This window comes from Lepus europaeus, chromosome 13, assembly GCF_033115175.1.
Source record: "Lepus europaeus isolate LE1 chromosome 13, mLepTim1.pri, whole genome shotgun sequence".
Lineage (NCBI taxonomy): Eukaryota > Metazoa > Chordata > Mammalia > Lagomorpha > Leporidae > Lepus > Lepus europaeus.
This window is the reverse complement of record NC_084839.1, coordinates 98,897,452-98,915,335: the sequence shown is the minus strand read 5'-3', so window position 1 is coordinate 98,915,335 and position 17,884 is coordinate 98,897,452. Positions and strand designations below refer to the sequence as shown.

Sequence of the window (17,884 nt, the reverse complement as noted above, 5' to 3'; positions counted from 1 at the left end):
TAACTTTACAATGACTTTTACAGCCTTTTTGGTTGTTTTATTCCTCACTCCTACAGGTGACCCTTATTTTTACTATCTCTTCCAATTTACAAAGTCTTTTTTTGATTTACATAAATCTGATTTACATTCAGCTCATTCTTCAGAATACACTCAGGATGAACAATTTACCTAGGTTGCATAACCATCCCTTGGTAACAGGTCTACAAATGCTATGATGCATCTAGCTGCAATAGCTCTTTTATTTCCCATCTAGATAATAACTGCAAGTAATCCATTCCACCTCCATTACTATTCACTGAGAATAGCTCTTCATCCCTAAGTCCCCTCAATTTCTTACAAATGTCCATCAAATTAAATCTCATTATAAACAGATTTAATAGAAAATGTTTGGTGTGGCTGCTGGTAGTTTCATTGAGGCTGAGTGATTTGCTGGACTGCTGTTTTGTCTTTTTTCCTATTTTTTTTTTAAATTTAGTAAATATAAATTTCCAAAGTACAGTTTATGGATTACAATGGCTTCCCCCCCGTAATTTCCCTCCCACTTGCACCCCCCCATCTCCTGCTCCCTCTCCCATTCCATTCACATCGATTCATTTTCAATTATCTTTATATACAGAAGATCGATTCAGTATATACTAAGTAAAGATTTCATCAGTTTGCACCCACACAGAAACACAAAGTGTAAAATACTGTTTCAGTACTAGTTATAACATTACTTCACATTGGACAACACATTAAGGACAGATCCCACATGAGACGTAAGTACACAGTGACTCCTGTTGTTGACTTAACAATTTAACACTCTTGTTTATGGCGTCAGTAATCTCCCTAGGCTCTAGTCATGAGTTGCCAACTCTATGGAAGCCTTTTGAGTTCACCGACTTCAATCTTATTCCGACAGGGTCATAGTCAAAGTGGAAGTTCTCTCCTCCCTTCAGAGAAAGGTACCTCCTTCTTTGATGGCCCCATTCTTTCCACTGGGATCTCACTCACAGAGACCTTTCATTTAGTTTTTTTTTTTTTTTCCCCAGAGTGTCTTAGCTTTCCATGCCTAAAATACTGTCATGGGCTCTTCAGCCATATCCGAATGCCTTAAGGGCTGATTCTGAGGCCAGAGTGCTATTTAGGACATCAGCCATTCTATGAGTCTGATGTGTATCCCGCTTCCCATGACGGATCGTTCTCTCCCTTTTTGATTATATCAGTTAGTATTAGCAGACACTCGTTTGTGTGATCCCTTTGACTCTTAGACCTATCAGTGTGATCAATTGTGAACTGAAGTTGATCACTTGGACTAGTGAGATGGCATTGGTATATGCCACCTTGATGGGATTGTATTGGAATCCCCTGGCACGTTTCTAACTCCACCATTTGGGGCAAGTCCGATTGAGCATGTCCCAAATTGTACATCTCCTCGCTCTCTTATTCCCACTCTTATATTTAACAGGGATCACTTTTCAGTTAAGATTTAAACACCTAAGAATAATTGTGTGTTAATTACCGAGTTCAACCAATAGTACTAGAACAAAAAAAAATACTAAAATAGATAAAGTAATACATTGTACATCAACAGTCAGGACAAGAGCTGATCAAGTCACTGTTTCTCATAGTGTCCATTTCACTTCAACAGGTTTCTCCTCAGTTAGTTGTTGCCGATCAGGGAGAACATATGGTATTTGTCCCTTTGGGACTGGCTTAATTCACTCAGCATAATGTTTTCCAGCTTCCATATTACTTAGAACTAATTTTTCACAATATTGCATGCCTGAGCACTTTTTCTAGGCTCCCAGCTAAACTGGTGTTTGAAGACTAGTTTAATGTTAATTCCCATAGTACAACTCATTAAGGACAGAGGTCCTACATGGGAGCATAAATCCTTTTTGTTGGCCTTGGGACAGAACAAATATACCCACTTGATCTAGCACTCAGGCACTGAAATTCATTGAAGTGAAGAGCTCAGCTGAACAGAATATAACTCCCTTTTGATTGAAAAAAGATAAGATTTACCACACCAAACCTGGGTATGTCACCTTAGGCACACACTTAACCCTGGAGAACTGAACAGAGCTTTCTGGCTATACCCACCACAAGCCTCTAGAGATTCACTGAATTTGTACAGAGTCATACTAAAACAATAAAAGCTGCCACAGCAGGAAAAATAAAACCAAAGAGTATCTCCACAAATGCTGAACAACAAATGCAAGAATCCAAGAAACAAGAATAAAAAAGACATCATGATGCTCCCAAAAGAACACAACACTTCTATACTAGATTATAAAGATAATGATATAGAAGAAATGCAAGAAATGGAACTCAAAAATTGATCATAAGATTACATAGAAGTAATCAAATGCAAACACACAAACTACAGAAATCCATGCAAGACATGAAAGAAAATTTCTAGCACAAAATTGAAATCTTTAGGAGGGATCAAAATGAAATGAAGAATTCAATAGAACAAATAATAAATGTAGTGGTGAGCCTTAAAAATAGAATCAGTGAGGCAGAAGAGAGAATATCAGACTTAGAAGACAGAGCATAGGAAAGTGTAAATCAAACCAAAGACAAGAAGAGGAAATTAGAAATTTAAAAAACACTGTTGGAAATCTTCAAGATACTATTTTTTAAAAAAAAACAACATTTGGATTTGAGGAGTTGTTGAAGGCATGGAGAGAAAGGATGAGAAGCCATTTTTAGTAAAATACTAGCAGAAAATTTTCCAGGCTTGGAGAAAGAAAGAGAAGTCCAAGTGCAGGCAGCACACAGAACTCCCAATAGACATGACCAGAAAAGATCCTCACCACAACGCATTGTAATCAAGCTAACCACAGTGAAACATAAAGAGAAGATTCTAACATGTGCAAAAGAGATACACCAGATTATTTTCAGAGGATCTCCAATTAGACTCACAGCAGACATCTCAGCAGAAAGCCTACAGGCTAGGACAGAATGGCAAGATATAGCCCAAGTCCTAAAAGAAAAAAACTGTCATCCCAGAATATTATACCATGCAAAGCTCTCATTTGTGAATGAAGGTGAAATAAAGACCTTTCATAATAAACAGAAATGTAAAGGATTTGTCACCACTTGTTGAGCCCTGCAAAGATGCTTGAAGATGTGTTACAACATGGAAATATGGCATTACTTATCAATAGTCACATTGAATGTAAATGCCTCAACACTCCTGACAGCAGCAGTAGTGGCCACAAAGGAGTTGGAGTTGTGCAAGGAAGGCTCCAGATGCACCTTGCCCTGCACAGGGTGTGTACTGTCACTGACAGCATCCACTGGGGCAGCATGGTGGGTGGTGGCCAATCAGTTCAGGGCTTTGCAGCCACAACCTCCAGCCCAGCGGGCCCCTGTGGGGTGGTGTCTTGCTGAGCCACCTGCCTGCCCTGGGTGCCTCACAGATGGAAACTCCCAACTTTATGAATTCTAAGTTGCTGTTGCTTCAGACCATGGGTGAGCAATCACAAGGAATGCAAGAGCCCTCTGTTTCTCAGTTCCAACCATAGAAGGCCTTATGACCAGATATGGGCTGTAACACATTAGCCAACTTTTGAATAGAAAAGAAAATTGGTTGGGGACAATTTAATGAAGTTTATAGAGCATCCTGTCTCTTGGATGGAGTACTGGTAGCTTTAAAAAAAAGTACGGATATTTGATTTGATGTGTGTCAAAGCACTTGCTGATTGCATCAAAGAAATAGACCTCCTTAAGCAACTCAACCACCCAAATGTAATTAAATATTATGCATATAAAAGGCCCATAAGAGTCTCACAGGCATGGAAAGCCAAGACACTGTGGCAAAAACAACCTGAATGAAAGGTCTCGGTGAACAAGACCCCAGCAGAAAGAACGGGTCATCAAGGAAGGAGGCACCTTTCTCTGAAGGGAGGAAGCAACCTCCACTGTGACTGACTAAACAAGTTCAGAGTTGGTGAACTCAAGGGGCCTCCATAGCCTCGACAGCTCATGACAAGAGCCTCGGGTGATTAAGACATCATAAATAAGAATGTCAATTGTTAAATCAATAATGGGAGTCACTGGGCACATGCTCCCCATGTAGGATCTCTGTCCTTAATGTGTTTTACTATGAGAGTTAATGGTAAAACTACTAGTCGAACAATACTCTATATCTTGTGCTGTTGTGTGGGTGCAGTCAGTTTAAACCTTTGCTTAGTATATACTAAGTTGATCTGTATATAAAGATAATTGAAAATGAAACTTGATGAAGAGCAGGATGGGAGATGGAGTGGGAGATGGGAGGACTGCGGGAGGGAGGGAGGTTGGGGGGGAAGCCACAACAATGCAAAAGTTGCAATTTGTAAATTCACATTTATTAAATAGAAAAATATTATGCATCATTTATTGAAGATAATGTGTTAGATATAGTTTTGGAATTAGCAGATGCTAGTGGTCTCTCCAGAATGATAAAGCATTTTAAGAAACAGAAGAGGCTAATTCCTGAGAGAACTGTGGAAGTACTTTGTGCAGTTCTACAGTGCCTTGGAACACATGCATTCTCAAAGAGTCATGCATAGAGATATCAAACCAGCTAATGTGTTCATTACAGCCACCGGAATGGTAAAACTTGGTGATCTTGGGCTTGGCTGGTTTTCCAGCTCCAAGACCACAGCTACACATTTTTTAGTGGGCACATTTTATTACATGTCTCCAGAGAGAATATGTGAAAATGGATATAACTTCAAATCTGACATCTGGTCTCTTGGCTGTCTACTATATGACATGGCTGCATTCCAGAGTCTTTTCTGTGGTGACAAAATTAATTTATACTCACTGTGTAAGAAGATAGAACCATGCAACTACCCACCTCTGCCTTCAAAGCACTATTTAGAAGAATTACGGCAATTAGTTAATATGTGCATCAACCCCGATCCGGAGAAGTGGCTGGACATCACCTATGTCTATGACGTACTGAAGAGAATGCATTCGTGCACCACAAGCCGATAAGCATGTACAGTATTTTGAAGCATATAACCAAAATAATTTAAAGTATTTTTGTGCAAATCATACCTCCTCACTTGTCTGGGTGTTAAGATTATTATTTCAGAGCTTTTGTGCTTTGAATCCTTGACCAGTTTTCATGTAAGCTTCTTTTGTACCTATATATAAATCACATTCTTGAGAACCCCAAATGCCTTTGATATAACTGAATTGCATGTTAGGAGAGTAAAAGAAACATGATGGTTTTTGATGGCTTTAGAATTACTTAGGGTTTACTGTTGATAAATTGTGTTTCAGTAGACTGTCAGTGCCAAATAGTGAAGGTGAAGTTTGACATGTATCAGGATAGACTTAAAACCCAGGAACTATCTGAACACATGACTTGTTTGCATCTTAGTGATTTATAGACATTGAGGTGAACACATTGTGAAGTTTTTGTGAATTTTTAAAGTTTGAAGTATGTATTTTGTTAGCAGTACAGCATTCAAATATAATTTATAATATGGCTGGCGCCGTGGCTTAATAGGCTAATCCTCCACCTTGCAGCGCCGGCACAGCGGGTTCTAGTCCCGGTTGGGGTGCTGGATTCTATCCCGGTTGCCCCTCTTCCAGGCCAGCTCTCTGCTATGGCCCAAGAAGGCAGTGGAGGATGGCCCAAGTCCTTGGGCCCTGCACCCGCATGGGAGACCAGGAGAAGCACCTGGCTCCTGGCTTTGGATCGGCGAGATGCGCCAGCCACAGCAGCCATTGGAGGGTGAACCAACGGCAAAAAGGAAGACGTTTCTCTCTGTCTCTCTCTCTCACTATCCACTCTGCCTGTCAAAAATAATAATAATAATAATTTATAATAAATGTAGATGTTGACTGAGAGGCATTTAAAATTCTTAGCTTATACATTCAAAATTCAATTTTTAAATGTGAAAAGATTTGGAGACAAATAATGAGTCAGACACTAAAAGAGTTTTTTTGTTTTGTTTCAATATCTTTCATAATCTCTGCATTAAAGTGGTATAATAAATCCATTTAAAACATGGTTAAGGATTTGGCTGGTGTGATAGTCAATTCTAAAGTTGCACATTGCTCAAAGCTTTTATGTTTTATTATTGTTTGTACATTTGAAAAATATTCTTTTTTATTTAATAAATGTAGATTTACAAAGTACAGCTTTTGCACTGTTGTGGCTTTTTTCCCCCATAATCTCCCTCCCTCCCTCCCACAGCCATCCCATCTCCTACTCCCTCTCCCATCCCACTCTTCATCAAGATTCATTTTCAATTATCTTTATATACAAAAGATCAACTTAGTATATACTAAGCAAAGGTTTCAACAGATTGCACCCACACAACTGCACGAGATATAGAATACTGTTCGACTAGTAGTTTTACCGTTAACTCTCATAACAAAACACATTAAGGACAGATCTTACATGACATCTGTTGTTAATTTAACAATTGACACTCTTATTTATGATGTCAGTAATCACCTGAGGCTCTTGCCATGAGCTGTCAAGGCTATGGAAGCCCCTTGAGTTCACCAACTCTGAACTTACTTAGTCAAGGCCATATCACAGTGGAGGTTCCTTCCTCCCTTCAGAGAAAGGTGCCTCCTTCCTTGATGGCCTGTTCTGACAAATATTCTTTGAATAATCTTACAGTACTATATTTCAGTTTCTTTATAAATTTAAATGCATCTTAACTCATAATTGTACACTATAACATAAGCATATGTTTTTATTCATAGATTATATTGAAGTTCTGGTTGGACCCCTTCAGAAATTTTTATATTTAAGTTACTTTTATTTATATTGTATGTGCATTTTACCCATTAATGTTTCAGATTTTTTGAGAACATAATACCCTTTTAAAAGATACTTGGTGTACCAGCACTTCCTGCATTGAAACTTTAATTTTTTAAAATTTGGACCACCCTGTATACATATTTTTGTCTTGATAGAGAGGGTGAAAGGATGTTTGTTACACTGTACCTGTGAATGTGGATACAGTTTCAAGTCATTTGACAAGGTTATAATTTCAGAACATGTTTTGAGAAATGTAAACTGGCTGTTACTGCAGCCACAGTAGCTATGGGATCAGCGTTTCTGTTGAGCAGCTTTTGAACAAGTGCTGGAAGTGGTGTATTTGTAATTAATAACATGTGGTGGGATACTTTGAAGCTGTAAATAACTTCTTAGGAAATTTCCATCCACTAGTCTTTGTATTCATTACTAATTATTGTCTGGCTCTGTTATTACTATGATGTTTTCTAAATGGATTTTTTTAAATCTCCATTATTTTGTCTGCATTGATTATATTTTTTAATATTTTTATAAAGATTGATTTATTGTATTCAAAAGTCAGAGATACAGGAGGGACAGACAGACAGAAACACACATGGAAGGGTGAAGTGTCTTCTATCTACTGATTCATTCCCTGAATGGCAAAAAAGGACTGGGCTTGACCAAGCCATAGCCAGGAGCCTCATCTAGGTCTCTCATATGAGTATAGGGATCTAAGTAGTTGGGCCATCCTCCACTGCTTTCTCAGGTACATTAACAGGTAGCTGGATCAAAAGTGGAACAGCCAAGACTTCAGTCAGCACCCAAATAGGATGCTGGCATAGCTGGCAGCAGTTTAACCTGCTATGCCACAGTGTTAGCCCTGACATTCTACTTTAGTAAGAGTGTTTCCTTCTACCTATTTATGCATGTGTTTATGTCAATAAGAGTTTATAGAATTTTACTTTGTTCAATGACTTAAAATCTGCTACTATTTAAATACTCAAATTCTGGATTTGGTTTCTTATGACATTCAGGCTGATTTCTGTATCCATTTGAATTCTCTCTATGACCCTGACAATTTCCTTACTGACATGATTAAATGATGCAATGTCATTTCAAAATGCTATTCTCTTACTTCCAGCCTGGAAGAAACCATTGCTCTAAAAATCTGTTTTCTTGAAATGAAGAATATTCAGAAAATAAAACATAGGTGAAAGAAAAACAGCAATTATTCCAGTCTTAATCTTATATTTTCATCTTAAGCTTATAATTTCCTCAATTGTAGAATATGTAAACATATCATTTTAGGATGTTAATCGATAGTGTAATAAAAATCAAACATAATTAGCATAACTGATTGTATGTAGTTGTCTCTAGCTTCATATTGAGGGATCTCAATCAAAATTTTGTATACAAACTTACCTGGATCTGTTTATTCCCCCATTCAGTGTGGTTGTTTTTCATTTGAAGTGCATTTAGTTTGTTCATGTTTGTATTCTGTTCGACATTATCACTCCATTCCTGTTTGATTATGTGAATAAAACTTAAACATGTTTGTAAAAATTAAAATGACACAGAAGGGTACAAGAACAGCAGTATCACTATTCTCCCACAGTCCTTGTTTGGTGAGTGTTAGAGGATAAAGTGTGCATCCTCAAAATTCATATATTGAAGAGGCTAAACCCTAGTACTTTAGAATGTGAATTTAATGAAATGACTGGTATAAAGTGAGCCTGTTGGGATGAACTCTCATCCAGTGACTGATGTTCTTATAAGAGAAAAAAAAAACTGGACAAAGAGATATCAGGGATGTTCACACACAAAGGAAAGAACAACACAGCATGAAAGTGACCATCTTCAAATCAAGGAAGGAGGCCTCATAAGAAACCAAACCTTACTTTGATCTTGGACTTCTAACTTCCAGAACTGTGAGCAAATTTCTCTTATGTAAGCTATCCAGTGTACATTTTCTTATTACCTCCCTAGCAAACTACTATAGTAAAGAAGTTACTTGGGGCTGGCACTGTGGCACAGCAGGTTAATGCCCTGGCCTGAAGGTGGGTATCCCATATGGGCAGCAGTTCAAGACCCAGATGCTCCACTTCCAATCCAGCTCTCTGCTATGGCCTGGGAAAGCAGTAGGAGATGGCCCAAGTCCTTGGGCCCCTGCACCTATATGGGAGACCCAGAAGAAGCTCCTCGCTCCTGGCTTCAGATTGGCACAGCTCCAGCCATTGTGGCCAGTTGAGGAGTTTACCATCAAATGGAAGACCTCTTTCTCTCTGCCTCTCCTCTCTCTAACTCTGACTTTCAAATAAATAAATAAATCTTTTTTTATAGTGAGAGAGACAGAGAGAAATGTCTTCATTCCATTGGTTCATCCCCCAAATGGCCTCTACAGCTGGTGCACTGCACCGATCCAAAGCCAGGAGCTTCTTCCTGGTCTCCCATGTAGGTGCAAGGCCCAAGGACTTGGGCCATCCTCCACTACCTTCCTGGACCACAGCAGAGAGCTGGACTGGAAGAGGAGCAACCGGGACAGAATCTGGTGCCCCAACCAGGACTAGAACCTGGGGTACCAGTGCCACAGGCAGAGCATTAGCCTAGTGAGCTGCAGCGCCGGCCTAAATAAATCTTTAAAAAAAAAAAAAGCTACTTCTTCCTGAGACACAATATGTCTCTAAACACTGTATTATGCTAGATTGTAACTGAGTAGATCTGGTTGTAACCAAATGGCTCTCTCTACTCAGTCAGGAAGAGAATGATCATCTTCTTTTGAAGATTCCACTCCTGGTGATGTTTGCGTTTTCTGAAGAAAGCTAGTCTCTTGGACACTTGACTGCAAATTATTTCTTATAAGAGGATCACAAAGTGATTAAGGGGTTCGATATTGTGAGTTTAATCTGGGTCCAAATATCATTATCTTGCTCTTTATCAAGAACCCCTATAACTTTCACATGAAAAACAGCAAGGCTGAGAATTCAACTCTCATCATAATTCTGCAACCTGATCAGTTTTGTGTTGTTTTTTTTTTTTTAAAGCAATTTCAATCCTGTGACTACAAGAAATGGAAGACTTTTCCAGGATTTTCATGAAAATATTCTGTTCTTCAGACTGTGACTTGAGTGGAGTTAAGAGAGTGAACTTATCAGTGTTTTTTGGTAAGTGCTCAAGAGGCCAATAAATCCACCCCATACAACAGTCCTTATGAAGGATGAGTACTGCCACAATGATCAAATATAAATATTTGTTTCCTGATGCATGTGTTTTACTTGGCACTAACTACATCACTATCAACCAGAACTTGGTTCATTGTGATGTTGCTGCAGGTCATGTACTTCTAGTACCCAATCCACCATCATGGACTCCACACTATAGTTAAGTCTAAAGGATTAATAAAAGAATAGATTTTTGCAGCACAGATTTAAGGAGTGATTAAAAGTCAGGGCCAAACTAATTTCCATACTCCATCTTTACAGGACTGTTTCCTGGAATGAATTCTGTTATGATCAGTATCTAATAAAGAGACATAACATAAATATAATTTCAATACAGAAAATTTAATATAAAAATTATCTGTAATGGGACTACGGTTACAAAAAATTGGCTGCTAAGAAATACAGGTCATGTAAATGTCATTGGTATGGTATCTAGGAAGAAAAATTGTATTGTAATTGTTGTCCCCAAGAGTCAAGGCTAAGGTTCATATCTGTTGTGTAGGGTATAGCTGTGACTCATTGAATATCAGAATAACTGTTATGATGAAGGCCGATGACTAACACATGGCAAGTAAGGCATGGAGGGTGTAAAACATGAAGAGACACTCATTCTCATGTGTCAACTCTACCATTACTGTGTGAATGAATGCCTTAGGTTTTAAATCTAAGTCTGGCATTATCTTTATATTCTCTTTGTTAAAATATTTGTTTTATTTATTTGAAAGATGATTTACAGAAAGAAGTAGATACAGAGAGGGAAAGAAGTCTTCCATCAACTGGTTCACTCCTCAAATGACCGCAATGATCGGAGCTGGGCCCATCTGAAGCCAGGAACCAAGAGCTGCTTCCTGTCTCCCACATGGATGCTGGGGTCCAAGGACTTGTGCAATCTTTTGCTGCTTTCTTGGTCCATAAACAAAGAGCGGGATTTGAAGTGGAGCAGCCAGGACTTGAACTGGCACCCATAAGGGATGTCACACATGGCTTTATAGGGGATGTGAGTGATCCAATGAAATGGTGGTCAAGGCAAGTGCTAACTCCACAAAGATGGTCATGAGCAGATGACTATAGCCAAAGAGAAGCATAACAAGACTGTCACCCTGCATGGCAACATCGCCAAGAACTCAAAGAAGGCATCTGCAGGACCCTAGTTATTGGTGTTCTTGTTTGTGTTGTTTGTGGCTCTGCATTTTTCCAGATTATTCAGGTATAAGGATGAACATATGAAGTGACTGACCTTAAGATGTTTCCATTCTCTGTGGATTTAACTTGAACTCATCCCTGATGTTTGATACCCTCATTAAAAGCAATTCAGTAAAGCATCCTCTCTCTTCTAATGACTTTCATACTGTCCTTCCTGTGCCATGCCAAGGTTTCTAATCTATACCACAGTGACTAGAAAAGGCACTGCATGAGTAAAGCAATAAATTTGATTGTTAAGTTACACTAATACACCCTACTAAGTACAGATAAGTTTTTTATGTGGCTATTAAAAACAATATGCCATATGGATAGATTAAATCTGGATAGACAGAACCTAGATTTAGGTAACACTGATATGTAAGTACAATCAGTGTAATTTAAAATTTGAACTTTTCCAGTTATTATACCGCTAGCCACTTTATTACTCTGTTGAATTAAAATCACACTCCTTAGAGGGTCATGTAAATATCTTGCTGTACGGTGCTTTTCAGTGGTACAACTACAAGTTAGCCTAGATTTGTCACAACTGCTAAAACCTAAGACTTTTTTTTTAACTCTTATTTAATGAATATAAATTTCCAATGTACAGCTTATGGATTACAATGGCTTCCCCCACCCATAACTTCCCTCCCACCTGCAACCCTCCCCTCTCCCGCTCCCTCTCCCCTTCCATTCACCTCAAGATTCATTTTCAATTCTCTTTATATACAGAAGATCAATTTAGTATATATTAAGTAAAGATTTCAACAGTTTGCACAAACTGAAACACTCTGTTTGAGTACTAGTTATAGCATTAAATCACAATGTACAGCACATTAAGGACAGGGATCCCACACGAGGAGCAAGTGCACAGTGACTCCTGTTGTTGACCCAACAAATTGACACTCTAGTTTATGGTGCCAGTAACCACCCTAGGCTCTCGTCATGAGTTGCCAAGGTTATGGAAGCCTTCCAAGTTCGCTGACTCTGATCATATTTAGACAAGGTCATAAAAAGACAGGGTGAGGATAGTAACCAATGATCCTAAGAGTGGCATTAACCAGGTCTGAACTATTATACAGCATTAAGTAGGGAAGAGGATCATCAGTACACACAGGTAAAACCTAAGACTTTTTAATAGCTTCTAAATGTATAATATAAAGGGAGATGCATACAGCCAAAACATCTATTTTTAGCTATTGTTTCTATTACACAACCTTGAATTTTTGCATGAATGAGTATGGCAATCTAATTTTCATAAAAACAATTTTGTTAAACATTTTGTAACTTGATCACTGAAGTTTCACTAAAAGCTACCATGGTGGAGCGAGATCCAGGAAGATTTTTTATGACACAATAATTTCAACAGAATTATTTTAGCATCTCAAAATAATTTACTATGTGAGACAAAACTTTAGAGAAAAATGCAACTAAAAATGGCAGCCTAATCAGGATATCTTCTTCAATCCAATGTGTTAAAGACATCTTAGCTTGTTAATAGCACATTTAATACAAAAAAATGCACACCAACTAAAGATACACTTAGTTTGGCAATGCCTTTTCTAGATCTGTAACTGAAATACTCTTTCATTACCAGATACATCAAGCTAAGACAGCATCTTCAATTAAATTGATTTATTGATCAGGATCAGTCTTTAGTCTTCCTATTTTCGTATGATTTCATAGGTTATGATTGATAAAACTTTATCTTTACTAATGGGAAGAGTGAGAGTGATAAGACACATTGTTGGGATTGTTAGTACTATTGAAAACTGAAAATATTGACTGTTTATGTACTTAGCCATAATGGTGACAAAAGTGTGAACAGTGAATATGTATCAATGAATTTAATGAAAGCTACTTATGTTTGTTTTGTTAATTGCCTCAGAATATCTTTTAAAATAACTTTTTAAAGAGGAACAGATGGCAAATCTGCTGCCTGGTCTATACACAGTGCAACCCTCATATCTTCAAATATGAAGACGAGGGAGGAGAAGACTGGAGTGGTTAAGGATGTACAAGAATTAACCCCTCTGGAGTAGTAATCAGCTGATGTTGGATCAGCAGATTTTTAACTGACTTGTAACCAGCCTTTCTCACCCAGTAAGCAATCTCTGTACTTGTTTTCTCTTTGAAACAAGTTGTGGCTATCTAATTCTATTTTATTTTACCTTGAAAATAAAATTTATTTTTCTATATCCATAGCAGGTGCCTTTACTATGAGTCAAATCATTTCAGTTCAGGATTCTCTTTGGTTTACTCTAGATAACTGTCTTTTTTGTTTTCTTAATGTACATTGATTTGATTAATTTTACTGTTAAATTGCTATAGCTTATAGCCAGCAATCATTTCACATGTAAAACCTAACAGAATGTATAATTTTAATAATGAATTTTTATTAATATAAAGAGAACAGATTTCATGCAGTTCAAAGATACAATTCTAAGAATATAATGATGCTTCCTTCCCTCCCTCTTCCTTCCTTTCTTGTGTAGGTTTTGTGATAACATATTTATTTCTTCATAGTTACAGGCTCAATGCACCACCTAATAAAGAGTTCAACAAGTAAAAAGTAGAAAGACCACTGTTCACAAAATATAGACAAAGAATTATAAACAATAATCAAATCCCAAGATGTCAGCCTCATTCACATACAATGAATTTGTTTCATAATCTGTATATTAGCCACTATACCTCAGAGAAAACATATTTGTCATTTTTCATTGAGAAGTAATCAACTCCCTGTATAGTTTTCTGGAATCTTCTAGGCCCTGGTGCCATTATACTCATTGACAGAAAATTTGTATTTCTGAATACCAAGGGAAATAAAAATTAAATGATCTTAAATCTTAGATTTTTGAAATTTTCCAAAGTATAGTTCTCTTTGGCCATATTTTTCCTTTAAGTTTAAAATTTACTGAATATGGCCAGTGCCATGGCTCACTAGGCTAATCCTCCGCCTGCAGTACCAATACCCCAGGTTCTAGTCCCAGTTGGGGCACAAGATTCTGTCCCGGTTGCCCCTCTTCCAGGCCAGCTCTCTGCTATGGCCCGGGAAGGCAGTGGAGGATGGCCCAAATCCTTGGGCCCTGCACCCACATGGGAGACCAGGATGAAGCACCTGGCTCCTGGTTTTGGATCAGTACAGTGCACCAGCCATAGCGGCCATTTGGGGGGTGAACCAATGGAAGAAAGACCTTTCTCTGTCTCTCTCACTGTCTAACTCTGCCTGTCAAAAAAAATTTACTGAATAATACATTCTGTTATATTTACTTTAAAATTTCACTGAGTAGCATAAATATTTCTAGGTTAAATTCCTGCAAATTTTGTATTTTTGTAAGTGAAATCTTGGAAATATTTTTCAATAATATCCATTAAATCTGCTAGAAATTTTTTAACTTCCTCACCAGTTTTAATTTCTAATCACATCACTCAAGATGAATTGCATATCATATCTGAATTTTCAGGGATTTTTATTTGCCTGTGACAAGATCATTTGCACCTCTGTAGTGCATGTGTGTATCATTACCAAACTGTTTTGCTGCAGTTTTAAAATGAGGATCCTGGGATCACTCCAGCTTACTTTTTTACTGTGAGGGCACCATCTCATATCCTTCTTGAAATGTCTGAGTAACTTTCATGCTCATAATTTTTGAGAAGCAACTATACACAGGTGTCTTATGCTATATATATGTATACAAATACGTATGTATACATATATATATATACACACATATATATAGTAATTTGTGGACTGTATGGAAAGAACAGTTACCTTGGCTACTTTGTCAAAAGTGAAATTTTGTATACTTACAGTGCATTAACTTGAATTTGTTATGCTTTAAATTATGATGATTTCTTTGTATTCTTAAGAGTTCATTTAACTGATATGTTCATTCACATCCTGTATATATATATATATATATATGTGTGTGTGTGTGTGTGTGTGTGTGTGTTTGTTACTTTGTTAATGCTCCTACCAAATGACTCAGTTCTATTCACAGGAAATCCAAAAAATATTATCATGCTATGTGTATCACAGTCTCAATTCTTGTTTCATATTACATTGTATCATTTTTCACTTACATTATCATCTGTCTTCCTTGAAAAGCAAACATCAACTTGCCATTGTTATTGTGAGTCAATATTTCAAATAAAATTCCACACAGCATCTTAGAACGTCCATGAGCACATTTCCTGATCCTCACTACAGTACTGGACCTGTTCACTTTTCCAAGAATGCATGTGTTTTAGAACCTTTAATGGTTTTAATGGTACACATAATTCAATGTTGACCTCGAAAACTTCTACATGCTAGATTGACACACTTTTATCTTTGCTTCAGAACTACTATGCTAAATAAGAACTGGTCTGGATTCATATTCCTGCAATTATAAAGACTTTTTCATAAATTTAATCTTAAAACTATATTTCTACCATGTCTGCATAGAATTCTACAAATCCAAACAAACTGCTAATTTCTACTCACAGGAATCAAAATGTAATGAATCATGTCATATGTGAATAATTTATTTAAAATTTATACTTCAGTTGATTATAATCACCTGTTTATATAACAAATAACATACTTTATTCCATTTATATTATTGAATTTATAACTATTACTTAGGTTTTTTTTCATTAATATTATGTCAATCTTGGAACATGTTACCTATAGAAAACACTGTTGTCTCTGTAATGTAATCAACTTTACAGAAATTCTGCCAGGTTTTTACAATGCATTGCACAACATTGCGTAGAAACACTTAGCATCAGTGTTATCATTCTCCTTTGCAAATCATATATATTTTGTTATATTTCATGGATTCTTTGGGAACTTTACATTTATATTTGATTTTGGAAATTTTCTAAAATCAGTTCTTTAGATCAGTGTTATATTTCAAAAATATTCTGGTAATACACTTGAAATATTCTTAATTTAAGTTCTGTCAAATTTATTTTATTTCATAACTATATATGTAAGGGTTTCTATTCCATAAAATTTCTGTATACTGGTTTGTCAGTAATATTGCTTCTACAAAATTATTCCCTTCTATTCAATATCAAAATACAGACCAATCATAGCCCTGAAAGCATTTGCTGTTTTTCTTTTCTTTTTTTTTTTTTTTAAGGGAAAGGGTTTATAGGGGAAATCCAGCAGACTGGAGGGAAGGGGTGAAGAAGGAAAAGAGAGAGAAGGAAAGTATAAGAGAGAGAGAGAGAGAGACAGAGAGGAGAGGAGCTAGCGAGGAGAGAAGAGAGACGAGAGGAATAGAGGAGAGCAGACGAGAGGAGCCAAGAGAGCCAGGTGCTCAGGAACAGGCCCTTTTAAAACTTCGCCCAAGGGCGGGCAGGGAAGCAGGAGCAGCGAATCCCATTAGGATGGGGGTGGAGCTTGACAACAGCAGTTGGGCCATGTGGCCACCTGGCTTCCAGCAATGGCGGGGGGAGGAGGGGGAATAGAGCCTAGGATGTAAATCAGGGTGTAGATCACATCATAGATAAAATTGTGCCAGTTTCCTAACATTCCTCCCTTTTGTTTTTTATAAAGCAGGAGTGGTATGGAATTACATTAGTCCCAAAAGTCCAAGAAGGGTAGAGGGATGATGATCTGTGTATAGAACTACTTCCTGCTGACTTGGGGCGATGAGGTACTCTTCGCTGGCATAGGGCAATGTCTCAAGCTGCTGTCTCCTGGGTGGGGAGCCGAGTATATCCCTTTAGCAGCATTTGGTTGACTACCTGGTTGCTGAAGGCCTTCGTTTGTTCCATTACCACCTGCTGTAAACACTTAAACAGACACTGTAGTATAAAAACAGGGTGAGAATAGTAACCAATGATCCTAAGAGTAGCATTAACCAGGTAATGAAAGGATTTCATAGAGGAGAAGAAATGGGGGTGGGGGGGCCTCTGGACCCTTGTGGGGACAGTTTAATGGATGTGGCTTAAAGCTGATTCCAGCCAAGACTGGGAGAAAAGCCACTCATCTTTTGTGGGTAGAGGGGTTTGTCTGTAGAGAAATTCTAAATAGTCATACAACATTAAGTGGGGAAGAGGACCATCAGTACACAGAGGTTGGGAGTAGAGCCATTGATGTTAGAGTAGAGGCTATGATTACAAAGGAATGAGGCACAGGAGTGGGCTAGACAGGGTCTAGAACAAAGGACAGAGTCATTATTAGAGGAGCTAAGAAAGGTGCTGTCCAAGCTACAAACAAATTTTCTGATTGAAAGGCAAATGGAACCTGACAGAAGGGGCTTGATAACAATCTGGTGGGCTTTGAGACCTTATGAGTTAAGAGGCCCAGACTTATTCATCTCTTCATAGGGTACATCCTAAGGGAGGTATGAATCTCCTTGGGAAGGCACCCTGTTGACTTCCGTTACCTAGCTGGCCTGGGAGAAGAGCTGGCCAGGTAAAGGCAGGTGGCATCTCTAACAGGAAATCAACAGCTCTGCCTGCAGTGTTGCTGACCCTACTTGGCCGTCCCCTCAGCTGCAGTGGTCACTTTGGAAGTTGGGCTTAGAGCCAATAAGATCTGTGGCTCTGATCTGGTTGTCCTTCGACTCCAGGGCAGTTCCATTTCCAGTGATCTAACTCTTGGCAGAGCTGCCAGGGCTCTTCACAAGCTGACTTCTGCTGAAGCCTAGGCTTACCACATTGAAAGCCACTGCAGTGGACTGGTCTGTTGGGTCTCCTTGAGGGCAGATTCCTGTATAGAACAGCCATTAATAGGCCT

The 17,884-nt window shown here is 38.0% G+C and overlaps 1 pseudogene; it reads left to right on the top strand.

The window, feature by feature from the left end:
• Nucleotides 1-3,458: 3,458 nt before the first annotated feature.
• LOC133772440 (serine/threonine-protein kinase Nek7-like) lies at nt 3,459-4,974 on the top strand (annotated as a pseudogene).
• The last annotated feature ends 12,910 nt before the right edge of the window (nt 4,975-17,884 follow it).